Source organism: Lissotriton vulgaris, unplaced genomic scaffold, assembly GCF_964263255.1.
Source record: "Lissotriton vulgaris unplaced genomic scaffold, aLisVul1.2 SCAFFOLD_1286, whole genome shotgun sequence".
NCBI classification, from domain to species: Eukaryota; Metazoa; Chordata; class Amphibia; order Caudata; family Salamandridae; genus Lissotriton; species Lissotriton vulgaris.
In genome coordinates, this window is record NW_028242708.1 from 88,637 (window position 1) to 112,672 (window position 24,036).

At 53.1% G+C, this 24,036-nt stretch overlaps 1 pseudogene; it reads right to left on the reverse strand.

Moving 5' to 3' along the window:
• Positions 1 to 804: 804 nt before the first annotated feature.
• Positions 805 to 22,385, reverse strand: LOC147668864 (protein-L-histidine N-pros-methyltransferase pseudogene; annotated as a pseudogene).
• Positions 22,386 to 24,036: the final 1,651 nt, after the last annotated feature.

Sequence of the window (24,036 nt, forward strand, 5' to 3'; positions counted from 1 at the left end):
TATATGGAGTGATAACCACCATGAGTCACCGCATTTTACCTCAGATGCTTGTCATATCAGCTACCTCCCAGCGAATACAAGAGCTAAAGGCTGGTGAAACAATCTGAGCATAGACCGTTCATTGTGGCCCAATCAAGTGTTCCACTCTCCAGAAACCCTGTTCGGAAGTCGAAAGGCATTGCTTTATCTCTCTCAAACTACAACGTGGCATGCACCTGGTCAAATTTTAATGCCCGTACTTCACTGCGCAGAATCAATCGATGAGAAAAAGTGCCTCTACAGCACTGAGATTGATTCTTATAAGGACTGTATACAGCCTCAGGTGAATACGGTGATAACCTAATAGGATATGGAACAATGCATATTTTTGGGCTGCCTACCAGTGTGATGCTGAAAGCTAGCAACCAAAACTGTGCATGTTTAAAGTGTGCAAAGAAAGTTGGTTCACCCTAAGAATCGAACCATCTTTATTTGGACACCTTTTATGGGGCTAAATGAAAACAATGTGTAAAGATGGCAAAAAGCAGTATTTGTTACAGTAACAAAACTCTTCCTTAAGACATTAGTCTAAAATATTCACCCCAGTTTGCTTACTCTCAAAAAACCAATAGTATTCTGTCTATACCGCTCGTATTTTACTGCTTTTCTATGGAAAAACTGCAAACTCAATATTCTCCTGGAAGCCAAGCAGTCACAGGTGATCCATTAGAATACCGATGAGAAGCAACGGAGTAGACGTACACATCAGTACAACAAAGTAGGGGTGGGCGGCAAATTCCGTTCCACGCGCAGAACACGAAAATTTCAAAACTTCCGCGATTCGCGGCGGAACTGAAGCATCTTCATTGATAACATGAATGGCAAGATTCTTTCTGGCAGAGTGCTCCTGTCACAAAAATTAAAGCTCAACAGGAAGCACTTACAGATATAAATGAAGCAGGTGCCCGAATTTAAGCTCAAATTCAGTAACTCATTAATCAGCCCAAAAAAATTATGAGCTTTGTTGAGGCTGGGCAAGTGTGCTTTCTCGCCATATCTACCCTCAAAAATTAGCAGGGATGCTTGATGGAGGCCTTTGCATCCTTGACTTTCATGAGCACAATCCCCGTGCAGTTCCTGTGACCAGGAGCTTCTTTCTCCTCATCTGCTGCTCTGATCGGTCTCTGACCTTTTATACACACAAGAGAGGCATGTGAACTCGCAAAAAAGCCCCGCCCCCGAAATCTCTGGGAGCACGTGAAATTCCACGTGTTCGTGGACATTTTTTACCGTTTCGCGACATTTTGCGAAAGGCAAATACCGCCCACCAAAGCTTGCATCACGTAATGATGTGTGACAGTAAAACTTTCCATTCAAGGTTAAAAGCTTTCCAAGTACCTTATTAGTGGGCTGATTGCGGGCCATTGTGAAAATATTTATTAATTGCAGCACCGTAATGCACCGCAATTAACATCAATATTTTCACTATGGCCCGCAATCATCCCGCAGCCGTGCTCCTTTAAGAGAAGAAAGGCATCACAAGTCGTGCTTTTGGCTGCATTTCTTCTCTTAAAGGAGCACGGCTGCGGGCTGATTGTGGGCCATTGTGAAAATATTGATGTTAATTGCAGTGCATTACGGTGCTACAGCTACAAATAACAAATATTTTCACAATGGCCCACCAACAGACGCCAGCCGCACTTCATGAAGGAGGAAATACAGCAAGTGCAGGAGCCACCACAACCAGGAAATTATCATTTTTTGCACTGCTTACGTTCTAAAAACGGCGGCACGAATGATCTCCTGGGACGTACTGTGGGTGCGCACTCCACATGAAGCACTGCGCGCTCGGAGGAACAGACACTGCTTATAACCATTTCTATAGTGCAGGGACACACCAGTCGGTGTAGCCATGCACTTTACAAATGACTTTATTATTATTATTGTTATATGCACTATGTGCACAGGCTCTATCCCATCAAATTTCAACCACACGTGGCGGTGGAGGGAGACCTGGTACATCGCACCCCCCTATCCACGGCACTATATCACGCTTACAGAAGGACAGATGTTACCACGACTGATTGTGTGCGATGGGTATGGGACGGCCTAAGACGTCAGGCATTGCTCCCATGCCCATCGCCTGATAATCAATAACCCACTGATACCGGCACTGGTGGACTCCAATACTAAAAACAAGCATTTGCAATGCAATAGGTCTTGCATTTGCGAGAGTTTGAGCTACTGGCATTATAAACGACAATGCCTTTAATTTATGTTTTAAAAACCAACACATAAATAAAAAGTATTGTCATTTACAATGCCTATAGCTCAAACTCTTGCAAACGATTGACCTATTGCATGGTAAATGCTTGTCTCCCTAGGCGGCGGTGCTTCTTGTGAAGATTACTATTTTGTCTCGGCTGTGAGTTATTGCCATCCCTCCTTCTTTTCTTAGGTCGAGCCTAGGCAGCGCAGCTGCCAGGTGATCTGCTGTATGTACTTTGTGGGGTCTGACACATCCCACTGGTTCGGATTGGTTTATGTCTGTGTCATTCCAAAATCATAGCCTACAATTGGTTAATGGTTGGCACATGCCCAACCTTTTCTTGCAAGTTCAATCAATCAATCAATCAGTAATTAGTTAAGCACACTACATACCCGCGAGGGTCTCAAGGCGCTGGGAGGGCCGCTACTGATCGAACAGGCAGTGCCCTCCTGAAGGTCAGCAGGTCTTGGGTCTGACGTAGGCTCAGTGGGAGGGTGTTCCATGTCTTGGCGGCGAGGTGGGAGAAGGATCTTCTGCCGGTGGTTGCTCTTCGGACGCGGGGACGGTAGCGAGTGAGAGGTCGGCAGAGCGTAGCTGGCGGTTGGGAGTAAAGAAGGAAAGTCGTCTGTTGAGGTAGGCTGGACCGGTTTTGTGGAGTGCACTGTGTGCATGGATGAGGAGTTTGAAGGATATCCTCCTGTTGATGGGGAGCCAGTGCAGGTCTCTCAGGTGGGGGTTATGTGGCCGTGGTGTGGTACGTCGAGAATCAGTCGTGCCAAGGCGTTTTGGATGCGTTGTAGTCGTTTGATGAACTTGGTGGGGGCTCCTGCATAGAGGGTGTGTCCGTAGTCGAGTCTGCTGCTGACGAGAGCCTGGGTGATTGTCTTTCTTGTATCTGTTGGGATCCATCTGGAGATCTTGTAGAGCTTGCAGAGGGTGTTGAAGCAGGAGGTGGAGACGGCGTTGACTTGCTTGATCATTGAGAGCGTTGAGTCGAGGATGATTCCCAAGTTGCGTGCGTTGTCGGTGGGTGTCGGGGCTGCCCCCAGTGCCGTCGGCCACCCGGAGTCATCCCAGGCTGAAGGGTTGAAGCCGAGGATGAGGACTCCGTTTTGTCTGAGTTCAGCATCAGGTGGCTGATCTTCATCCAGTCGGGGACGGCCTTCATTCCTTTGTGGAAGTTGGCATTGGTGGTGATGGGGTCCTTGGTGAGGGAGAGGATCAGCTGAGTGTCGTTGGTGTAGGAGATCATGTTGAGGTCATGCTGTCGGATGACGTCTGCGAGCTGGGCCATGTTAATGTTGAACAGTGTCGGTCTGAGGGAGGATCCTTGGGGTATGCCACAGATAATCTCAGAGGTTGCGGATCAGAATGGGGAAGGCAGACGCTCTGGGTTCTGCTGGAGAGGAAGGAGGTGGTCTATTACAGAGCCTTGTCTTGGATCCCTGCGGCGTGGAGGCCTGCGGTGGCAGGCGGTGTCGATGGCAGGGAAAGGTCTAAGAGGATGAGTGCTGCAGTCTCACCGTTGTCCAGCATTGTCCTGATGTCATCGGTGGCAGCGATGAGGGTGGCCTTGGTGCTGTGGTTGCTGCGGAACCCTGACTGGGAAGGGTCCAGGATTCTGTTATCTTCGAGGTATTGAGTTAGCTGTCTGTTGGCGATCTTCCCGATGACCTTGGCCTGGAATGGGAGCAGAGAGATGGGCTGGAAGTTCTTGAGGTCTGTTGGGTCTGCCTTGGTTTTTTTGAGTAGGGCGTTGATCTTGGCATATTTCCAGCTCTCTGGGAAGGTCACGGTCTTGAGGGAGAGGCTGATGACGTTGCGCAGGTGGGGTGTGATGGAGCTGCATGCTTTGTTGAAGACGTGGTGCGGGAGTGGGTCTAACGGAGAGCCGAGTGGATTGTGCTCATGGTCTTGATGGTGACATCTGTGCTCACGCTGGCCCAGGCTAGCATGGGGTCATGGTCGATGATGTGCTGAGAGTCTGTTGTGTTGCTGTCTGTTGGGGCTGTCTGGGTGTTGAAGCTGTCGTGGATGTCTACTATCTTGCGGTGGAAGAAAGTGGCAAGGGAGTCGCACAGGGCTTGCAACGGTGGTATGTCATTGGTGTTGGAGCTGGGGTTAAAGAGTTCCTTCACAATGTTGAAGAGCTCTTTGCTATCATGTGTAGTGTTGTCGAGTCAGTCTTTGAAGGTGGTCCACTTGGCAGCCATGATGAGATGGTGGTGGTTGCGGATGCCGTGCTTGTGTGCTGCGTGGCTGTCCGTGTCTGTTCACTGTGCCATTTCTTCTCTAGTTTCCGGCAAGCTCGCTTGGAGGCTAGGAGTTCTGGGGTGAACCAGCTGGCCCTCTTGTTGGTGTCTCTGTGGGGGGGTTTCTTCAGCGGGACAAAGGTGTTGGCGCAGTCCTCGATCCAGCATCTGAGGCTGTGGGCAGCGTCGTCGTGTTGGAGGGTACAGTGAGTGGGCTGAGAGCGAGGTTTGCATGTAGTTGGTCTTCGGTGATATTGCTCCGGCAGCGGTGGGAGATCTCTTGAATGCGGTGGTGAGTGGTGGTTTCTGGAAGGTGAAGTGGATGCAGCGGTGATCAGTGCAGAGGAGTTTGATGGTGTGGTTGAAGGAGACTTGTAGGCTAGAGGAGAAGACGGGATCAAACGTGTGGCCGGCATAGTGGGTGGGCGTTGTGACGAGTTGTCTCAGCCCGAGGTTGGTGAGGTTATCGATCAGGGTTGTGGAGTTGCTGTCTTTGTTGTTCTCAAGCATAAGTTCAGGTCTCCGAGGAGGATGTAGTCAGAGGAGGTCAGGGTGTACATGCTGATAAAGTCGGCGATGGAGTCGCTGAACTGGGGGCGGAGTCGTGGGGGTCAGTAGACGAGGGGGTGTTGGACAGGCCACATGAAGGGCTCGCTCCCTCCCTGCACGACAGGGCCCGGGCACCGGCTCTCCAGGTGCTACCCACAGAAGCGACTCGCAAACCGTCCCCTACGGGACCCCTGCTCCCGGACATCTCTGCATTACCGGCCCGGGCCACCACCAGCACCTTTGCCCGGCCCGGCCGCCATCTTAGACACTGCACCACGAGGCCACGTGGCCTCAGCTCGACCCCAACCCTGGGCCTGGCCAGGCCCCGACAGCCCGGCACCACCATCCACCCAGGAGGTGAACGGACCACTTGGCAGGTCAATGGGAGAAAGAAGTGTCGATGGCTCTCCCCCGCCAGGTGCCGATCGCCCCCAGCATCCCCGGGCGCTGGCTCCACCCCCCTGCTGGGTGTCTGGACTCCCTCATCCCGGACCTCCCGACCTACAAGTGCGAGGGTCCGGACATCAAAGGGCGCCAGACCTATAACTGGGGCAGCTCCAGAGCAGGAAGGCAGTTGTATCCTGGAGTCGAGAGACACCGAGAAGAACTCATCCTTGACGGACAGCTGGCGCTGCCGCAGCCCTGCCTTGTGAACTGTCGTCCTGCCGCTGGCGCTGCCGTGGCCCTCTGCAATCTACCATCTTCGTTGGGACCTGCTGGCACTGCCGCGACCCGTTGTAACTACCATCTTCGTTGGGACCTGCTGGCGCTGCCGCGACCCGTTGTAACTACCATCTTCGTCGGGACCTGCTGGCGCTGCCGCGGACCGTTGCCACCTTCGACCACTCCGGGATCTGCTGGCGCTGCCGCAACCCGTCCTTCAAGAACGCCGAGCTCGAGGATTGTGAGCTACCCATCATCTCATCGTAACTACCAGATTGGTAATAAGACTGTCCCGCTACCCCTTTCCCATCCAAGAGACTAGAATCGAGGGGACCCCTGAGTCCAGACCTCCTTGTACCATTCTACCGTACTTCAAGATTACTTATAAAGAACGTTAAATCTTATCCTTGTGTGGTGCCTATTCTGTGGGGGGGAAGTTACTTGTCTGTACGATCGCTGGAGACGGCTCTCCCCGGAGACCTCTCCCCTTGTCCTCGGCCGACCCTCCAGGTCCCGTCTAACATTGGTGGCCAGCGGCGGGATCCGAACCAACGCGTAATCGTACAGAAAGCAACTCACCCCACGACTAAACCACAATGCCGTCCCAAGAGAGCGGGTTTACAGAGAAATTCCAAATGGACATGCTGGAGGAGTACAACCATCGAGAATTAAAACAATTTTGTATAGAACTGGGCATTGCTACCACCGGTCTGAGCACAAAAGATGACTTTAAACATGCCCTAGAGTCATGGGCAGAGGTAAACACCGCTGGTCCCCGGGACCAACACAGCGAAGCCCCGGAAACTAACCCCGCTCCTTCCGAGGAAAGGAGAGCAGGTCTCTCCCGGGAAGAGATCCAAGAGTGAGAGAAAACCAGACTGCATGAATTAGAGTTGGCACGGCTCAAAATGGATGGAGAACTAAAACTAGTGGAACAAAAATTGAACCTAGAACACTTACGGCTCCGAGAAGAGCGGGAGGAAAAACAAAGACAAAGAGAGCTTGAAGAAAAAAGACTGGCATATGAACACGAGCGCAAACTAGCCGAAATAGAACTACGTAAGCAAGGCAAGGACCTGGGGGTGCCCGAGCAACCACGCACCCCAGGAACTTCAGAATCAAAGGTCCACATTCCCAAAGATGTCGTCCGAGAGTTCTACCGAAACGACGACATACAGCAGTGGTTCAAGGCCTATGAGATAGCCATGTCCTCCCACCGGATCGATCGAAGTGACTGGGGAGCCGGTCTATGGGGGAGGTTCGTCAACGAAGGCCGTGATGCCCTGTTACAGCTCCCAGATCACCAAATGACGTCCTATGATCACATGAAGGCCGCCCTCCTCACTCGATATGGGCTGACACCCGAAATGTACCGCCAGAGGTTCCCCGACTGCACCCGAATCCCGGGTACAACTTGGGTGGAATATGTGAACTATTTCAGCCGAGCCCTCGAGGGGTGGATGAAGGGGAGCAACGTAACGACCTACGAGCAGCTTTTTAACCTTGTTGTGTGGGAGCACCTCTCCAATAACTGCTTTGTCGAGCTCAGGCAGCACCTCCTCGACAGTAAAATGACTGATCCACGGCAGCTCGCCGCCGAGGCTGACCGATGGGAGAGCACCCGAGTGGGCCGGGGTGGCCCGAACGAGCAGAACAGGAACAACCAAGGCCATCACCGACCCCGAGGAGGAGGAGGAGGCCAGGGCCGGGGGAAAGACACCGGCCCGGCCGCTCCCGCCACCAGCACCCCGCCCCCGGCCAACAGGGGCAACCCCCCGATGCGCCCGGGGTTCAGAGCCAATGTCACGTGTCACCGATGCCAGCGAGTCGGGCACTACGCCAATGACCCGAACTGCCCACAGAACCAGACCCCGAGGCCCCGCCAGGTAGCAGCCGCAGCCCTCGGAGAAGAGCAAGTCTCCGAGGACCAGGAAGAGTACGAACACGAGCAACAAGAGTGGGAGCCGTGCCTGGGGGGAGAGACCTGGTCCCGCGGGCTCCCCTACCCGCCAACACCAGAAAGTATAGTCAGTGGGTGAGCATCAATGGGCGCAAGGCCGAAGCCCTACGTGACACAGGGGCCAGTGTGACGGCCGTCCGCTGTCACCTGGTGACCCCCGAGCAAATAATACCGAACATTCTCTGCCCCGTCCGGTCAGCCGACAATTCAGAGAGCATGTGTCGGATGGCCTGCGTCCCCTTCGAGTGGGGAGGAGTATCCGGCATGCTGAAGGTGACGGTCCACGATGATGCCCCCGTGGACTGTCTCCTGGGGAACGATCTCGAGAGTTCCCCATGGGCTGCCGTAGAAAGAAGAGAACACCTGGGGATGTTGGGCCTTCCGGACTGGGCGTGCGTAACCACCCGGTCCATGGCGGCCCGCACCATCCCCCGACCAGAAGAACCCGAATGGCCAGCACCTCCTCCCCCGATCGCTCCAGTGGGGGACGCCAACCCTGTCGACCCCCCAGAACAAACCCCAGAAGAACTCGTTCAGCCCCAGGGTCTCCCAGACCTGGCTCAGTGGCGTCAAGAAGGGGGACCCACACAGGAGCAATTCCGTCAAGAACAGAAGACATGTCCCTCCCTCGAGGGACTACGACAACAAGCCCTCGCCCAGAGCGCGGGAGATACCGCCGGGGCCCACTGGATCTATTGGGACAATGATCTATTGTACAGTGAACAGAGAATCGCCGAGTTGGGGGCCAGTCGAGTGTTAGTGGTGCCCCTCCGTTTTAGAGACTTCCTGCTGAACTTGGCCCACGATGTCCCCCTGGCCGGACACTTGGGTCAGGACAAAACCTACAACCGCCTGGTGACCCACTTTTACTGGCCCAAAATGAGAAATGACGTGCTCAACCACTGCCGGTCTTGTCCCACTTGTCAGGCCAGCGGGAAGAACGGCCGCAAACTCAAGGCACCCCTGCAGCCCTTTCCTGTGGTTACCACCCCGTTCGAAAAAGTGGGAATAGACATTGTGGGGCCCCTGGACCCCCGAACAGCGCAAGGACATCGTTTTATCCTGGTACTGGTGCACCATGCCACCCGCTATCCCGAGGCCATCCCCCTTCGAACTGTAACCGCACCGGTGGTCGGCCGAGCCTTAATGGGGATCTTCTCTCGAGTGGGCTTCCCCCGGGAAGTCGTCAGCGACAGAGGCACGAACTTCATTTCGAAATACATGAAATCCCTCTAGCAGCAGTGCGGGGTCACCTACCGATTCACAACCCCCTATCACCCACAGGGGAACGGACTGGTTGAGCGGTTCAACCGCACACTCAAGGGAATGATTATGGGGTTAGAAGAGCCCCTCCGCCGCCAGTGGGATGTGCTTCTCCCGTGCCTCCTCTTCGCCTACCGAGAAGTCCCTCAGAATTCCCTCGGCTTCAGCCCCTTCGAACTCTTGTACGGGCACCCTGTTCGAGGGCCCCTCAGCCTAGTCAAGGAAGGTTGGGAGATGGCCCCCCTGAAAACCCCTCCAGACATCTACAAGTACCTCCTGACCCTCCGCAATCAGACCAGGCGGTTCCGAGAAATCGCCAAAGCCAATCTTGAAGCCAGTCAGGAGGACATGAAGAAATGGTACGATCAGAACGCCTCCTCCATAGAGTTCGTACCTGGCCAGCAAGTATGGGTGATGTCCCCCACCGAACCTTGTGCCCTGCAAGATAAGTGGGCGGGGCCCTTCAAGGTGGTCGAGCGCAAGAGCCCCGTCACCTATCTCATCGACATGGAATCTTCCCGGAACCCCCTCCGGGTCCTCCACGCTAACAGACTCAAGCCTCACTTTGTGCGCTCGGAGTTCAGCCTATTGAGGACTACTGACAGTGGGACAGAAGAAGACTCCGAGCCCCTCCCTGACCTACTGAGGACACGTGAAAAGGATGGTTCGGTCGACGGGGTCCGGCTGTCAGATGCCCTGACCTCAGAGCAACGCCAAGACTGTCGGGCGCTCCTGCTGCAGTTCGCAGCTCTCTTTTCCCTCACCCCAGGGGTCACCCCCTGGTGCCTACACGACGTGGACACGGGGGACAGTCCCCCCATCAGACATCGGGCGTACCACATGCCAGATCGGGTACGTGCCTGCATCCAAGCTGAAGTCTCCAAGATGCTCACCCTCGGAGTCATCGAACCCTCGGACAGCCCTTGGGCCAGCCCAGTCGTACTGGTCCCCAAAGCTGCTACCCCCGGCACCACCCCTGAGCTCCGATTCTGTGTTGACTATCGGGGTCTGAACGCTGTCACCCAAACCGACGCTCACCCCATTCCCCGAGCAGATGAGCTGATCGACCGCATGGGGGCCACCCGCTACCTCAGCATCTTCGACCTGACAGCAGGGTACTGGCAGATCGGCCTCACCCCCAGGGCCCAAGAACGATCCGCTTTTTCCACCCCGGATGGCCACTACCAATTCAAAGTGATGCCATTCGGCATGAAAAATGCTCCAGCCACTTTCCAGCGACTGGTGAACCAGGTATTGGCGGGCCTCGAAGACTTCAGCGCCGCCTACCTGGACGATATCGCAGTGTACAGCCGCCACTGGTCAGACCACCTCAACCACCTCCGAGAGGTCCTGCAGGCCCTCCAACAGGCCGGCCTCACAATCAAGGCCAGCAAATGCCAGATTGGCCAGGGGTCCGTGACCTACCTCGGACACCAAGTGGGGGCGGTCTGGTGGCCCCCCTCCAGCTCAAGATCGCTGCCATCCAGTCCTGGCAACCACCCATCACCCAAACCGAGGTCCGAGCCTTCTTGGGGCTCACCGGATACTACCAGCAGTTTGCGAAGGACTATGGCAGCATTGTGGGGCCCCTCAGGGCACTTACCTCCAAGAACCAGCCAAAAAGAGTCAACTGGACTCCTGACTGTCAAGCGGCCTTCGAGAAGCTGAAGGCCGCCATGTGCACCGCCCCTGTGCTCCAGGCTCCCGACTACAGCCGAAAGTTCCTCGTCCAGACTGATGCCTCCGACCATGGCATTGGGGCCGTCCTCTCCCAACTGAATCCCGAGGGAGTCGACCAACCAGTGGCCTTCATCAGCAGACGCCTACTGGACCGGGAACAGCGCTGGAGCACCATCGAGAGGGAGGCCTTCGCAGTAGTGTGGGCCCTCAAGAAGCTCCGGCCCTACCTCTTCGGTACCCACTTTCGGGTGCAAACAGACCATCGCCCCCTGCAATGGTTAATGCAGATGCGGGGGGAGAATCCCAAGCTGTGCGATGGTCCATCTCCCTGCAGGGGATGGACTTCACTGTGGAGCACCGCCCTGGCCAGGATCACGCCAACGCGGATGGCCTGTCACGCTTTTTCCGCCTCGACGAGGAGAGTCCCCAAGAAGATGGGTGACTCTCCCCGCCTTCAGCTGGGGGGGACGCATGTTGGACAGGCCACATGAAGGGCTGGCTCCCTCCCCGCACGACAGGGCCCGGGCACCGGCTCTCCAGGTGCTACCCATAGAAGCGACTCGCAAACCGTCCCCTACGGGACCCCTGCTCCCGGACATCTCTGTATTACCGGCCCGGGCCACCACCAGCACCATTGCCCGACCCGGCCGCCATCTTAGACACTGCACCACGAGGCCGCGTGGCCTCAGCTCGACCCCAACCCTGGGCCTGGCCAGGCCCCAACAGCCCAGCACCACCATCCACCCAGGAGGTGAACGGACCACTTGGCAGGTCAATGGGAGAAAGAAGTGTCGATGGCTCTCCCCCGCCAGGTGCCGATCGCCCCCAGCCTCCCCGGGCGCTGGCTCCACCCCCTTGCTGGGTGTCTGGACTCCCTCATCCCGGACCTCCCGACCTCCAAGTGCGAGGGTCCGGACATCAAAGGGCGCCAGACCTATAACTGGGGCTGCTCCAGAGCAGGAAGGCAGTTGTATCCTGGAGTCGAGAGACACCGAGAAGAACTCATCCTTGACGGATTGCTGGCGCTGCCGCAGCCCTGCCTTGTGAACTGTCGTCCTGCCGCTGGCGCTGCCGCGGCCCTCTGCAATCTACCATCTTCGTTGGGACCTGCTGGCGCTGCCGCGACCCGTTGTAACTACCATCTTCGTTGGGACCTGCTGGCGCTGCCGCGACCCGTTGTAACTACCATCTTCGTCGGGACCTGCTGGCGCTGCCGCGGACCGTTGCCACCTTCGACCACTCCGGGATCTGCTGGCGCTGCCGCAACCCGTCCTTCAAGAACGCCGAGCTCGAGGATTGTGAGCTACCCATCATCTCATCGTAACTACTCGATTGGTAATAAGACTGTCCCGCTACCCCTTTCCCATCCAAGAGACTAGAATCGAGGGGACCCCTGAGTCCAGACCTCCTTGTACCATTCTACCGTACTTCAAGATTACTTATAAAGAACGTTAAATCTTATCCTTGTGTGGTGCCTATTCTGTGGGGGGGAAGTTACTTGTCTGTACGATCGCTGGAGACGGCTCTCCCCGGAGACCTCTCCCCTTGTCCTTGGCCGACCCTCCAGGTCCCGTCTAACAGGGGGCCTCTGAGGGTGGAGTTGGGGTCTGTGTGGTTCTGGAAATGCATGTGTTTGGCAGTGCTGAGAGTGTCATAGGTGCTGGTCGAGATGTTGATGGTGTTCTTGGTTGACCTATCTGGTAGGGTCAAGGGTCGTTCTCCTCACCGGGCAGCGGCTAGCATATATGGCGAGGTGGGAGGGAGGAGAAGCTGGGAGGCAGGATGCGGGGTCTGTCAGGGGCGGGCTGCATGGGACGCAGCGGCGGGAGCGATGAGGGGCGACTAAGGGAACGGAAGGCAAAGGGCACAAAATAGAGGGGCAACGAGTGGAACAGAAGGTATAAGGGCACAAAATAGTCTGGGCATCCACATTGATGGTAACCTGTCTATGAAGAAGCAAGTGTCTTCTGTGGTGGGCACATGCGTCCGCCTCCTTAGGCAATTGCGAAAAATTTCCCAACTGTTGTCCTTTTCTACCTTAAGGAGCGTGGTGTCTGCAATGATCCTAGGATGTTTGGATTATGGGAATGCCCTCTATGTAGGGCTTCCCCAGCAACAACTCTCAAGACTGCAAATAGTCATAAATGATGCCGATGGACTGATTTTTAAAAAACCCAGGAGTACGCATGCCTCTCCTCTCCTGTGCCAACTGCATTGGCTCCCCATCAGGCAGAGGATAATATTCAAAGGTCTATGCATAGCACATAAGGCAGTTTATGGCAATGTGCCTAGTTACAACAAAGCCAGATTGTTGCAGTACACCCCTAGGAGATCTTTGCGCTCGTCTGAGGATACTCTTTTGGTTATCCCTCGCTACCGCCTGTCCACCCAAGGTGGATGAGCTTTTTCAACTATCCTTCCGGCAGTTTGGAACAAACTGCCATTCCGCCTTCGGAAGGGGTCCAATCTACTGCCATTTAGGCGGATGTTAAAAACAGTGCTTTTTCAGGATGCATGGGGCATGCTATAATCTGACTGCCTGCTTCTTGTAATGTTCGGTCTTTCCAAGTACAAGCGCTTAGAGACCTATTGGTAATAACGCGCTATATAAATAAATAAATAAATAAAAATAGAGGGGCAACGAGTGGAACAGAAGGCAAAAAAGGGCAGAGGGTTACTGGGGCAGCTTAAGGAACAAAAGACAAAGACGGGCGCAGAGAGACACAGAGACAGCGAGGGGTACAGAAGGTAAAACCGGGCAGAGAGACACTGGGACATCGAGGCGAACAGAAGGAAAAAATGTCACAGATCAAGTACCGGCAGCAGGGGAAGAAAGAGAACAGCAGTCACAGGCACACAAAAAAATGATAATAAAGGCAATACAAAAAATACAATACAATAAATAGCGGAAAAATAGCAGAGATGAACAAACCTATGACCTACCACTGGCCACCAGAAATGAGGCACAGGTGGTAGCCTGCGGGTTGAGGAGGGCCTCAACCTTCAGCAGTGGCGGCTGGGGCAGGGACACACAGGCGGTGCTGTGCGGAGGGGGAGCAACCTACCTGGTAGGGTCAAGTTAATTCCCATGGAGTATTGCCTCTGGATCGAGCAGCCCCGTGCATGCTGCTTGAATGCCTTTATCCTCTTTCCTTTCTTTCTTCCTTACGAAGAGCTTATATTTTAAAGTTTTTTATTGTTAACCTAGCCACAAATCCCCAAAGCTTTCTTTGCTATTTGGGGATTAGGAACCCCTTTTTTGTCTCTTGTTATTTTCTGTGCGCAAGTTTTGGGAAGTTCACATCAAGCACATATGAAAACATTCAGTTTACTGCTTTTCTGAACATCATGTTGTGAATATTTACCTTTGATGCTACTTAAAACACTCTCAATGGACATGTCGGAAATCACACAGGTCAAACCCCAGAGTTATAGCTTTAGAAGATCAAGAGCCACTTGCATCAAGCATCTTTGCCCTCGCGAGGGCAAAAAGGACTTTTCTGAAGCATGAAAGGCTTTGTATTTGCAAATTAGGTAATTGCAATTTTTTGAAATTACCTATATGGCGAATGCATTCAGGACTTTGCAATTTGTCATTCCCTAATGCCGATGCACGTAGCCTAAATGCGAACTGTGCATTTAGAAAACGCTGATTTCCTTCAACTTCAAGTTGATGGTAATTTGCACATGCTTTGAAAATGCACAAAAATGCATTTTTCAAAGTGATATGCGGCACAGTTGGGGCCCGAGGCACCATCCAGTTCTGTGCCATTGGCGTCCCAGTTCAGTCCATCCCTACTTGACATACTAAGCCCTGAACAGCATTTAATTGATGTCTTCGGAAACGCTTCTGTTATCTAAAGGTGTAATATCTAACATTAGTTTTTATCCATTTGAATCCAGAAAATCCTAGTCACTGGCAGTCGGTGGATCACTCCTGAATCTCCAAAGCTCAGGGTGTGTGAATCTACTAATGAAAAAGTTACACGGACGGATTACAGCTCCCTGAGTCAGCACCAAGGATTGCTGAGCCATAGTGGTGGCCACATCTCCCCTACTGTCAAGATCATTTGCCCTACCAATCCACCCGCCTACCACAATAAGATACATTTTGTGCAAACTGCTCCTTCAAATGTACAGTGGGCCTCATTTATGAAAGTGACGCATCACTGCGTGAAAACAGCGATGCGTCACTTTTCATTGCATCCTACTTGCGACATGCTGGACGCTTCATATTTATAATATGACGCATCATGTCGCAAGGAGTTACAGATGCGTCAGTGTTTCTGACATTTCTGTAGGGCGCAAAAGTGACGCATTGATGGGGTGTGTCACAAAAGTGACGCAACTCCAGCAATGTGTCCTTTCACATGGGGCAAGCCCCATGTGAAAGGGCCTGCGTCAGTCTTACGCCTGCTGTGAGGCAGGCTTAAGAAATTGACGCATTTGTGTCCTAGAAGTGGCGCAATGAAATCTCATAGATTTCAGTGCGTCACTTCTACGACCCTTTCTTACGTCAATACGCCCCCCTTGCATACATTATACCTGGTGCAGGTATAATGTGGCGCAGGGGTTTACAAAGTGACGCATCTACTTAGATGCGTCACTTTGTAAATATGGCGCAACAAGGTGCATTTTTTACGCCACTGGTGCGTCACAATAAGTGACGCACCGGTGGCGTAAAAGTGACGCACAGCCTCATAAATGAAGCCCAGTCTTTGTAGCTATTTGTGCGTGCACTCAGGGATGTCAGTGGGGCAGCAACAGACATTTCAGGTCTTTCTGTGCCTGCACATTGTTCCTTTCCATGCCCTGTCCAGCTGGTGTTAGTCTGCTAAGGACATCCACTGACTTCTGCCAACATGTTTTGCACACTTTAACCTCTTACACTTTAAAGGCCGGGCGTAGATCAAATGTTAAAGTAAAAAGTTATTTCCTTAAGTGACTGGCAATTAATCTTGAAACTCTGAGAGTTGTAAGAGTGTGAAGAGTGCATACTTTATGTTGTCTAACCGAGGTGCAGCAGGGGAGCCCAGTTTGAGCCGTGCATTTGTTTACTGTATTCATTCATTATCTTCATTAGAGCCAGAGGTAGGTCCCTCCTGCCTCTGTCCTCTGCATCCACGTTGGCTGCGTTCATGATAGTAACTCGCTTTGGGACTCTATCAGTTGGGTTAGGTAGGTCTTCCATTTGTCCAGCCCACTTCATGTCCTCGTCCATTTTCTTGGTATATGGCTTATCTCTTCGCATCTCAGGGGGATCTTCTCAAAAACATGTGATAATCATCGGCGAAATCGGTTATCGCAATGTTTCATATCGCCGTCCTTCATGGTAAAATAACTGTGTTAACGTTCTATTTCCAACACGGCGATTACATGCGATATGTTCCCTATCACGCGTCAAATGTCCGCGATAAAGTCACCAGGACGGCAATAAAAATGTAAACCCCAATGCAAATGAAGTTGCAATGGGTTCAACCGCGATAAATAAATCAGCAATAATCTTCACCGGGCCTGCAAGTCACACACGGCAGGTGGGAAAAATCACTATAAAAGTAGAAAAAAACATACAAACAAAAGCAAAACATCAGCGAAGCACAATCGAGGTAGCCGGAGCAAGTACAGAGGAAAACCAGAGCCCCACAAGCCCCCCGGAGGACCAGCCTGGGACCTTGAGGTCAGGGAAGGCCAAGGACAAGAAGAAGAGGAAGACGCAGTTCAGTCCGCAGGCAAACAGGATCCTGATAACGGAGGTGGTAGAACACCATCAACAACTGTTTGTCACCTCCACTGCGTCATTGGCAACAAAAAATGGAATATGGCAGTCCATCGTGGACAAGGTGAATGCAGTCGGAGTGCTGAAGAGGAAAATGGAAGAGGTTAAGAGGCGCTGGAAGAATGTGAAGCGCAAAACCCAGCAGAAACTCGCTTACAACCAGAAGGCAGCAATGCAGACTGGAGTTGGGAGTCTAGCGCCACAGGAGGAGCTGGACCAGATAGGGGAAATGGTGTCCACCGTCATCAGTGGGGAGACGGTGGCAGGAGTTGGGGGACCGGACACCGCTCAACATGACCTGACACAACAGCACCAGGATGAGTAACAACCAGGGACTGGGGGGACGGTAGAGATGGGCACAATGGCACAAATGCACAACTAAGTATAGAACATCTGTAGACAAACCATGTCCCAGACACCTAACTCCCAACAAGAGACCAATGTACCCAAGTCTGCAACATCTCAGCACTGTATAAGCAGAGAAGTGAAAGGCACACCGCATGAAAAGGATAAGGGGCAGCAAAATCAGAGCTGCAGGGGTGACTATCCCAAAATGCAGCACAAACACATAACATGCAGAGCACATCACCATGCATCAACATACATGTGAACACAATGTTAAAGTACATCTCCCCTTCACATTGCAGAGGGCGAACCAACACCTCCGCAGAGCAGGCAGAACCTCTCTTCTCTGATGATGAAGAGGACCACCAACCCTTCGACACAGACGCCATCCAAGAGTTCATTGACAGCCTCCGCACCCCACCTCCAGGAGCAGGGCAGCCAAGCTGCATCTATGTGACCCCACCCCCTGCACAGACCACACAGCAGGCACCACCACAGCTGCCTCCCAGGACCCCCACGAAGAACACCTGGCCTTCCAACGCCGTGTATTGGGATGCCAGGAGAAACTGGCTGACCAGGTGTGGGCGGGGTTCGACCGCATGACAGCCAAACTAGATGCCATACTTGGGTATCTAAGTCCCATCAGGGACCACTCACAGTCCCTAACGGACACCCCCAGTCTGCTCCAAGTCCTCCAATGATCCATGGCTGACATCGCTGGAGTCCTGACTCTGAGACAAGAACAACTGTCTAGTCAGAATGGATCTAGCGATGTCAACCGGGAGTTGGCACACATGCGGAGGATAATGGAGACCATGAAGCGGACGCAGGTGGAAAGAGCGGCTGCCACGGCTGCACACCAGCGAGAGGTATCTGGGATCCTCATTGCCCTAAACACCCTCCTCATGACATTACTGCCACAAGGCCTTGCGATGATATATGCTGCTGCTACGACTACATCCACATCTCCGCCCCCTGAAGTGTCCGTGACACACAGTGTGGCAGACATTCCACCTCCAGCCCCTGAGGTATCACTGCCACACAGTGCTGGAGACAGAACACCACCCACATGTGAGGCACATGAAACAGCAGAGGATGAAGATGCGGATGAATCTGCCTTCGTGGTAAGCAGGACGCAGTAGCATTCATCTCCGCCATATGGCTGGTTTGTGCTTGGTTCTGCCCTCGTCATCATCACCTTCCACTGTCCCCCGATACACTCTGCAACACTCACCTTGGACCTTTGACATGGACTGCCATTTTCTGTTTGATTACCAATGACACTGCATTCAGACTTCGGACTGTACTCTTTCTCTTCTGATGAACCTGACATTCCCTAAATGACTCTGGCTGGCCCTCCACGGGCCAACAATGTAAAGTGGGGTTTGCATCACCCTGTACTGCTTCAGCAGCAACACTCCACTGAATGTGCATTAAACATTCATATTCACACAGATGTGTCATGTCTATGATCTTTCACGTGTGGAAGTACGGATGATGTAGGGTCAGTGGTTCCCCCTTACGTCCATGTTGCTCATGTTGTGGGACTTGGGTCACAGGGAGATACATTGCCAATTGCGGTCCGGGTGGCGCGACACTAAAACAGAGATACACGCATTAATTACTTCCTTGTTCAGCCCTGGATGGAACCACGCCCAGAGCCCCGGGGTCATTGTTCACACCCTTGCGTTGGACTGGCATACGCCAGGCCAGCCCACTCCTCTTACGCTCACAGGCGTGGCAACAACGCTTCATGTCCCAGGTCTTCCCTGAAGTGATCTGCTGATCACAGGTCTAGTTGTCAGCATGTCACAGCCACTCCCTCATGGCTGGTGTACACCCACCCCACACCCATCCGGGACATGCTTCACAGGACATTTGGCCCTGCCAATTAAAAGGGCAGGGCACACATGCTGGACACCATTTCCACTCTCTGTCTGGGCGTATCCGTGTGGTTATTATTTATGCATGAGGGACTAGGGCCCTACCACATCACATTCCCTAGTGCCGGAGGTGACATGATGGTGTCCGCACCACGAGACTCAATCATAAAGGGTCCATGACTTGTGGGGCACAGACTTGGTGGCACTGGATACACTGCGGCTGGCACAGGCACACCGTTTCGGGATGGTGACTTTCAGTGCACTGAGGTAGGGGCACCTAAAGAGCTAAGCGGGTGTGCATCCTGCGATGATACCCCATCCTGGCGGTCTGGACTGGTAAGGATTTGGTGAGCCTGCTGGACTGCAGTGTAGGCCTGAGCCAGCGGGCAGTGCGGGCCTACTGCCACGTGGCATTGCCTCTCGGGCAAACAGAGGTAGTGGCACCTAAAGGGCTGAGCAGGTGTGCAGCCTGCGATGATGCCGTGTGCACTGATATGATCTCTGCCATTGCGAAATCAAGACCCAGACTCAAGTGTGTGACCTGGTGGCCTGTGGTGTGGGGCTGCATGATGCTGAGGCTGCCATGGGCACGGGCCCCAGGCTTGAAGCTTGCACCGGCGTGTGGTGGGCCCTCTTGGAGACTCGACGAGGTCGGAAGGTGAGCAGTGAGGCCTGGATGCGCAGGGGCGGGCAATTATTGCTGGGCGGCGGGAGGGGCTGGGGTGCAGCAGCCAGTGTGCGCAGGGGCGGGCAAGCGATGATGGCGTGTGCAACTGTATGGAGTCTGCCATTCATGACTCTGGACTCTGTTTCAGATAAGGGACCTGGTGGACTGCAGTCTAAACCGGCACGTGGTTGGACACACACCGATGGTAGCAGGTGAGCAGTGAGGCCTGGGTCCTCAGTGTTGGCTCTCTCTCCCTCTCTTTCTCTCTCTCCCTCTCTTTCTCTCTCTTCCTCTCTTTCTCTCTCCCTCTTTCTCTCTCTCTCTCTCCCTCTCTTTCTCTCTCTCCCTCTCTTTCTCCCTCCCTCTCTCCCTCTTTCTCTTTCTCTCTCTCCCTCTTTCTCTCCCTCTCTACCTCTTTCTCTCTCTCTCTCTCTCTCTCTCTCCCTCTCTTTCTCTCTCCCTCTCTTTCTCTCTCTCCCTCTCTTTCTCTCTTTCCCTCTCTCTCTCCCTCTCTTTCTCTCTCCCTCTGTCCCTCTTTCTCTTTCTCTCTCTCCCTCTTTCTCTCCCTCTCCCTCTCTTTCTCTCTCTCCCTCTTTCTTTCTTCCTCTCTCTCCCTCTTTCTCTCCCTCTCTCCCTCTTTCTCTCTTCCTCTCTTTCTCTCTCCCTCTTTCTCTCTCTCTCTCTCCCTCTCACTCTCTTTCTCTCCCTGCCTCTCTCTCTTTCTCTTTCTCTCTCCCTCTTTCTCTCTTTCTCTCTCCCTCTCCCTCTCTTTCTCTCTCTCCCTCTCTTTCTCTCTTCCTCTCTCCCTCTTTCTCTCTCCCTCTCTCCCTCTTTCTCTCTCTCTCTCGCTCCCTGTCTTGTTCAGGTTGTCGTCTGACATTACACCAGGTAAGAGCAGATGTTAAATTCCTGCTGCTATCGCACCTTATCACATGTTTTGTGTTCTTATGGCGGATATGGCTGGTCGTTGAGAATGTTAAGAAGTGGTTTTGTCACATCTTTTTGCACGGGAACGCCTACTCTGCATCTCATTAGCAATTTGACGGTTTTCATCTGTGGCGAAGCTTTTTGCGATTGCTATTGCAGGGAAATTGGTGATATCCGATGTTAGCACGCTACTTTGGCTGCTAACTTGGCGATAAGCCCTTGATTATATGCCTCCTCATTTATACAAAAAAGTTACATTTCCACCTTGTAGAGTAAGGGGCAGATTTACAAGCCCCTTGCGCCTCTTTTACGCCGCAGTTGCGTCACTTTTGTGACACAGCGGCAGCGCAAAAGATGCACCATGGTGCGGGGTATTTACAACGTGACGCATCTGGGAGATGCGTCACATTGTAAAGCCCTGCTCCAGAAGGAGCTGTTCCGGCGCAGGTGGGGGCGTTCTGGTGCAGGAACGCCTCCTAAAAGTGGCTGAGTGAAATACTGAGTCACTTTTACGTCCATGCTGCGTCAAAAGCCTGCACCTGCCTGAAGCAGGCGTAAGGATTGACGCAGCATTGGACAGACAGGGCCCCCAGAGCATTGCTCGAGCTGCGTCACGCTTGCGACGCAACTCCAGCAATGAGCCGCGTTTACGGCACAGACGCGTCACAGATGCGTCACGCATCTGTGCCGTTTTTGCCCCGTGGCGGCGCATTCATGGTGGCGAAGCCGTGGCGCACAATAACTGGCGCACCCCTGCGAATGTAAAGGGATGGAGCAGTTATTGTAAATGGGCCCCCAGATCTCTGAAATACGCTTTCCAGCAGACTTGGAGCGGGTCAATCGATTTCCATCCCTTCTTCCCCACTTTTCTGTTGTTGTTTTTATTGCCCAGTGAATTGCGAGGCGGCCGCTCCCAAACATTCCTAAATGGATACAATTTTTTTTCTTGTCTCCAAAACATTTATTGGCATAATTAAAAACATGTGCTTGAGAATGAAGATCAGAAATACTACTTTGTAACATGGAAGAACATTTGCCAAAACGCTATATATTCAACAATGCTTTGAAGTAAGTGCCAGTCTTCACTTGTTTTTCATAATAAATAAAAAAAAGAAAGAAAAAGCAATCTGTCACACTGTATCAACTGTATTGATTCTGTTTGGTTACGATCTATAGTGCGGTTAAGTATAAAAAATATGTCCACTCTTGTCGGGAGCGCAGTCTGCACTGTCGGGGTGCGAGCTGATAAAAATGATGATTCTTGGGTTTGAATATTCCGTATAAAACAATGTCCTTCAGCCACACTAAGAGGAAACACATCTTTATTTTGGCCTTTGAAATGGTGACATGTTTGCTCCCCTCCCACTTTCCACTTGAATTTGGAGATGACCCACGTGCAAGTGAATGAGAGCACTGCTTCATCCGCATCTTCATCCTCTGCTGTTTCAGGTGCCTCACATGTGGGTGGTGTTCTGTCTCCAGCTTGCGGTAGATCATTTTCCACATGTGGGTGAAAGGGAAGAGCCAGTGCAAGAATGACCCGGCCCCTAGTTGGCTCCAGTACATTTCGGATTTCTTTCAATAAAGTCACAGGTCGATCGCAGCGATCGAGAAGATTCAAGCAGCTGATTGCATCATATTGGAATCCTGTGTTCTGCCATTTCAAGTACCCTATCATCATAGTATGATAGTTTGCGACATCTCTGTTACGTAGATTTCTTCGAAATGAGGGCTCATGACTTTCGTAACTTCTCCATCTCCGGCTCCTAAATCAAGAAGCCTGTAAGATTTCCAGTCTGGGTTTATTTGAAGAAGTCTTTGAAACACAAACATTGAGCCTCTTCCAAGCAACCCATTGATTGAAGTCCTAGAAAGACACATGCTATAAACAGATGACATGAAAGAGTGATATAGTTGTATGGACAGCCAGCGGGGTTTTTCGATGCTCGAGGAAACTCTGGACATAGACTGGTCGTAGAGATTCACATCATTTTCCTGTATCACAAACATACCACTCCTGGTTCTCCTTCCAGTAGGTGGCTTCGCTGTGGTTCATCATATTCATGCACATGGACCGGGTTACAGGGCTCCTCAGGTGCTGGCCGGTCCACATCCAATCAGGGCCAGCAGCGGTAAAACATAGCCGAGCAGCCAGCACAGGAACAAATTCATCTGTACAATGAAGGGCAGGAGCAGGGCGGCATCCCGAGCAGGCAGCTGTCTACACCATTGCACGGAACTTACACATCATGTCATTGATGCTCACTCAAGAAGCAAATTACCTATTAACTTCCCTTAGAAAAGTAGTGTGCCTAACTACGGTTCCTGCCTTCCCACTAGAGGGCTGATACTCTGGCCTCTTCGTTCTTAAATCTCTGCTCTTTATCGTTTCAAATGCCACAAAGAGCCCTGCTTTTATATGAAAGTAAAGCAGCATTATGAGGCGCGCACAGGATTGTGGTTATGCAGATTAGGAATGATGGACAAGGGAGAAACAGCGGCCCTCATCCTCCTAGACCTCTCCGCGGCATTCGACACGGTCTGCCACCGCACCCTAACACGGCGCCTCAGCAACATCGGTATCCAGGACAAGGCGCTGGAATGGATCATCTCCTTCCTCGACGGAAGAACACAGCGAGTCCGCCTACCACCGTACAAGTCAGAGGCCTCCGAAGTCATCTGCGGCGTCCCCCAAGGATCATCACTGAGCCCCACCCTCTTCAACGTCTACATGAGCCCCCTCGCGGCCATCGTACGCAAACACCACCTCAGCATCATCTCCTACGCCGACGACACCCAGCTGATCCTCTCCCTGACCAACAACCCCGCCGCCGCCAGAGCCAACCTGCACGAAGGGATGAAAGAGGTTGCCGAGTGGATGACGACCAGCCGCCTGAAACTGAACTCGGACAAGACGGAGGTCCTCATCCTGGGCTCTTCACCCTCCGCCTGGGACGACTCCTGGTGGCCTCCCGCCCTGGGCACCGCACCCAAACCGACAGACCATGCACGAAACCTGGGCTTCATCCTGGACTCCTCCCTCTCCATGACCAGGCAAGTCAACAGCGTCTCCTCGGCGTGCTTCAACATCCTACGCATGCTACGAAAGATCTTTTGGTGGATCCCCGCAGAGACCAGGAAGACCGTCACCCAGGCCCTCGTCACCAGCCGACTGGACTACGGCAACGCCCTCTACGCCGGGACCACCGCCAAGCTCCAGAAGAGACTCCAGCGGATCCAAAACGCCTCAGCCAGACTCATCCTCGACATCCCACGATCCAGCCACATCTCCGGTCATCTGAGAGACCTTCACTGGCTCCCCATCAACAAGAGAATCACCTTCCGCCTCCTCACCCACGCACACAAAGCCCTACACGACCAAGGCCCGAGCTACCTCAACAGCCGAGTCAACTTCTACGCTCCCAAACGCCACCTCCGATCAGCCAACCACGCCCTCGCCGCCGTCCCCCGCATCCGAAGAGCGACTACAGGAGGAAGGTCCTTCTCCTACCTGGCCGCCAAGACCTGGAACTCCCTCCCGTCCGACCTGCGCCTGACCCAAGACCACCTCTCCTTCAGGAAGAAGCTGAAGACCTGGCTGTTCGAGCAGTAGCGGCACCCCCCCTCCCCAGCGCCTTGAGACCCTACGGGTATGTAGCGCGCTTTATAAGTGTCACTGATTGATTGATTGATTGATGCTCTGCCTCTTTCCTTCGAGCCTCCTGACCTCTAGCGACAGGAGAGAGCGTTGCACCTCCCCACTTCCTCGCGCAGGATCCTCGTACTGCGTCACGTGACCATGTGACGCCTTCCGGTGGTGCCT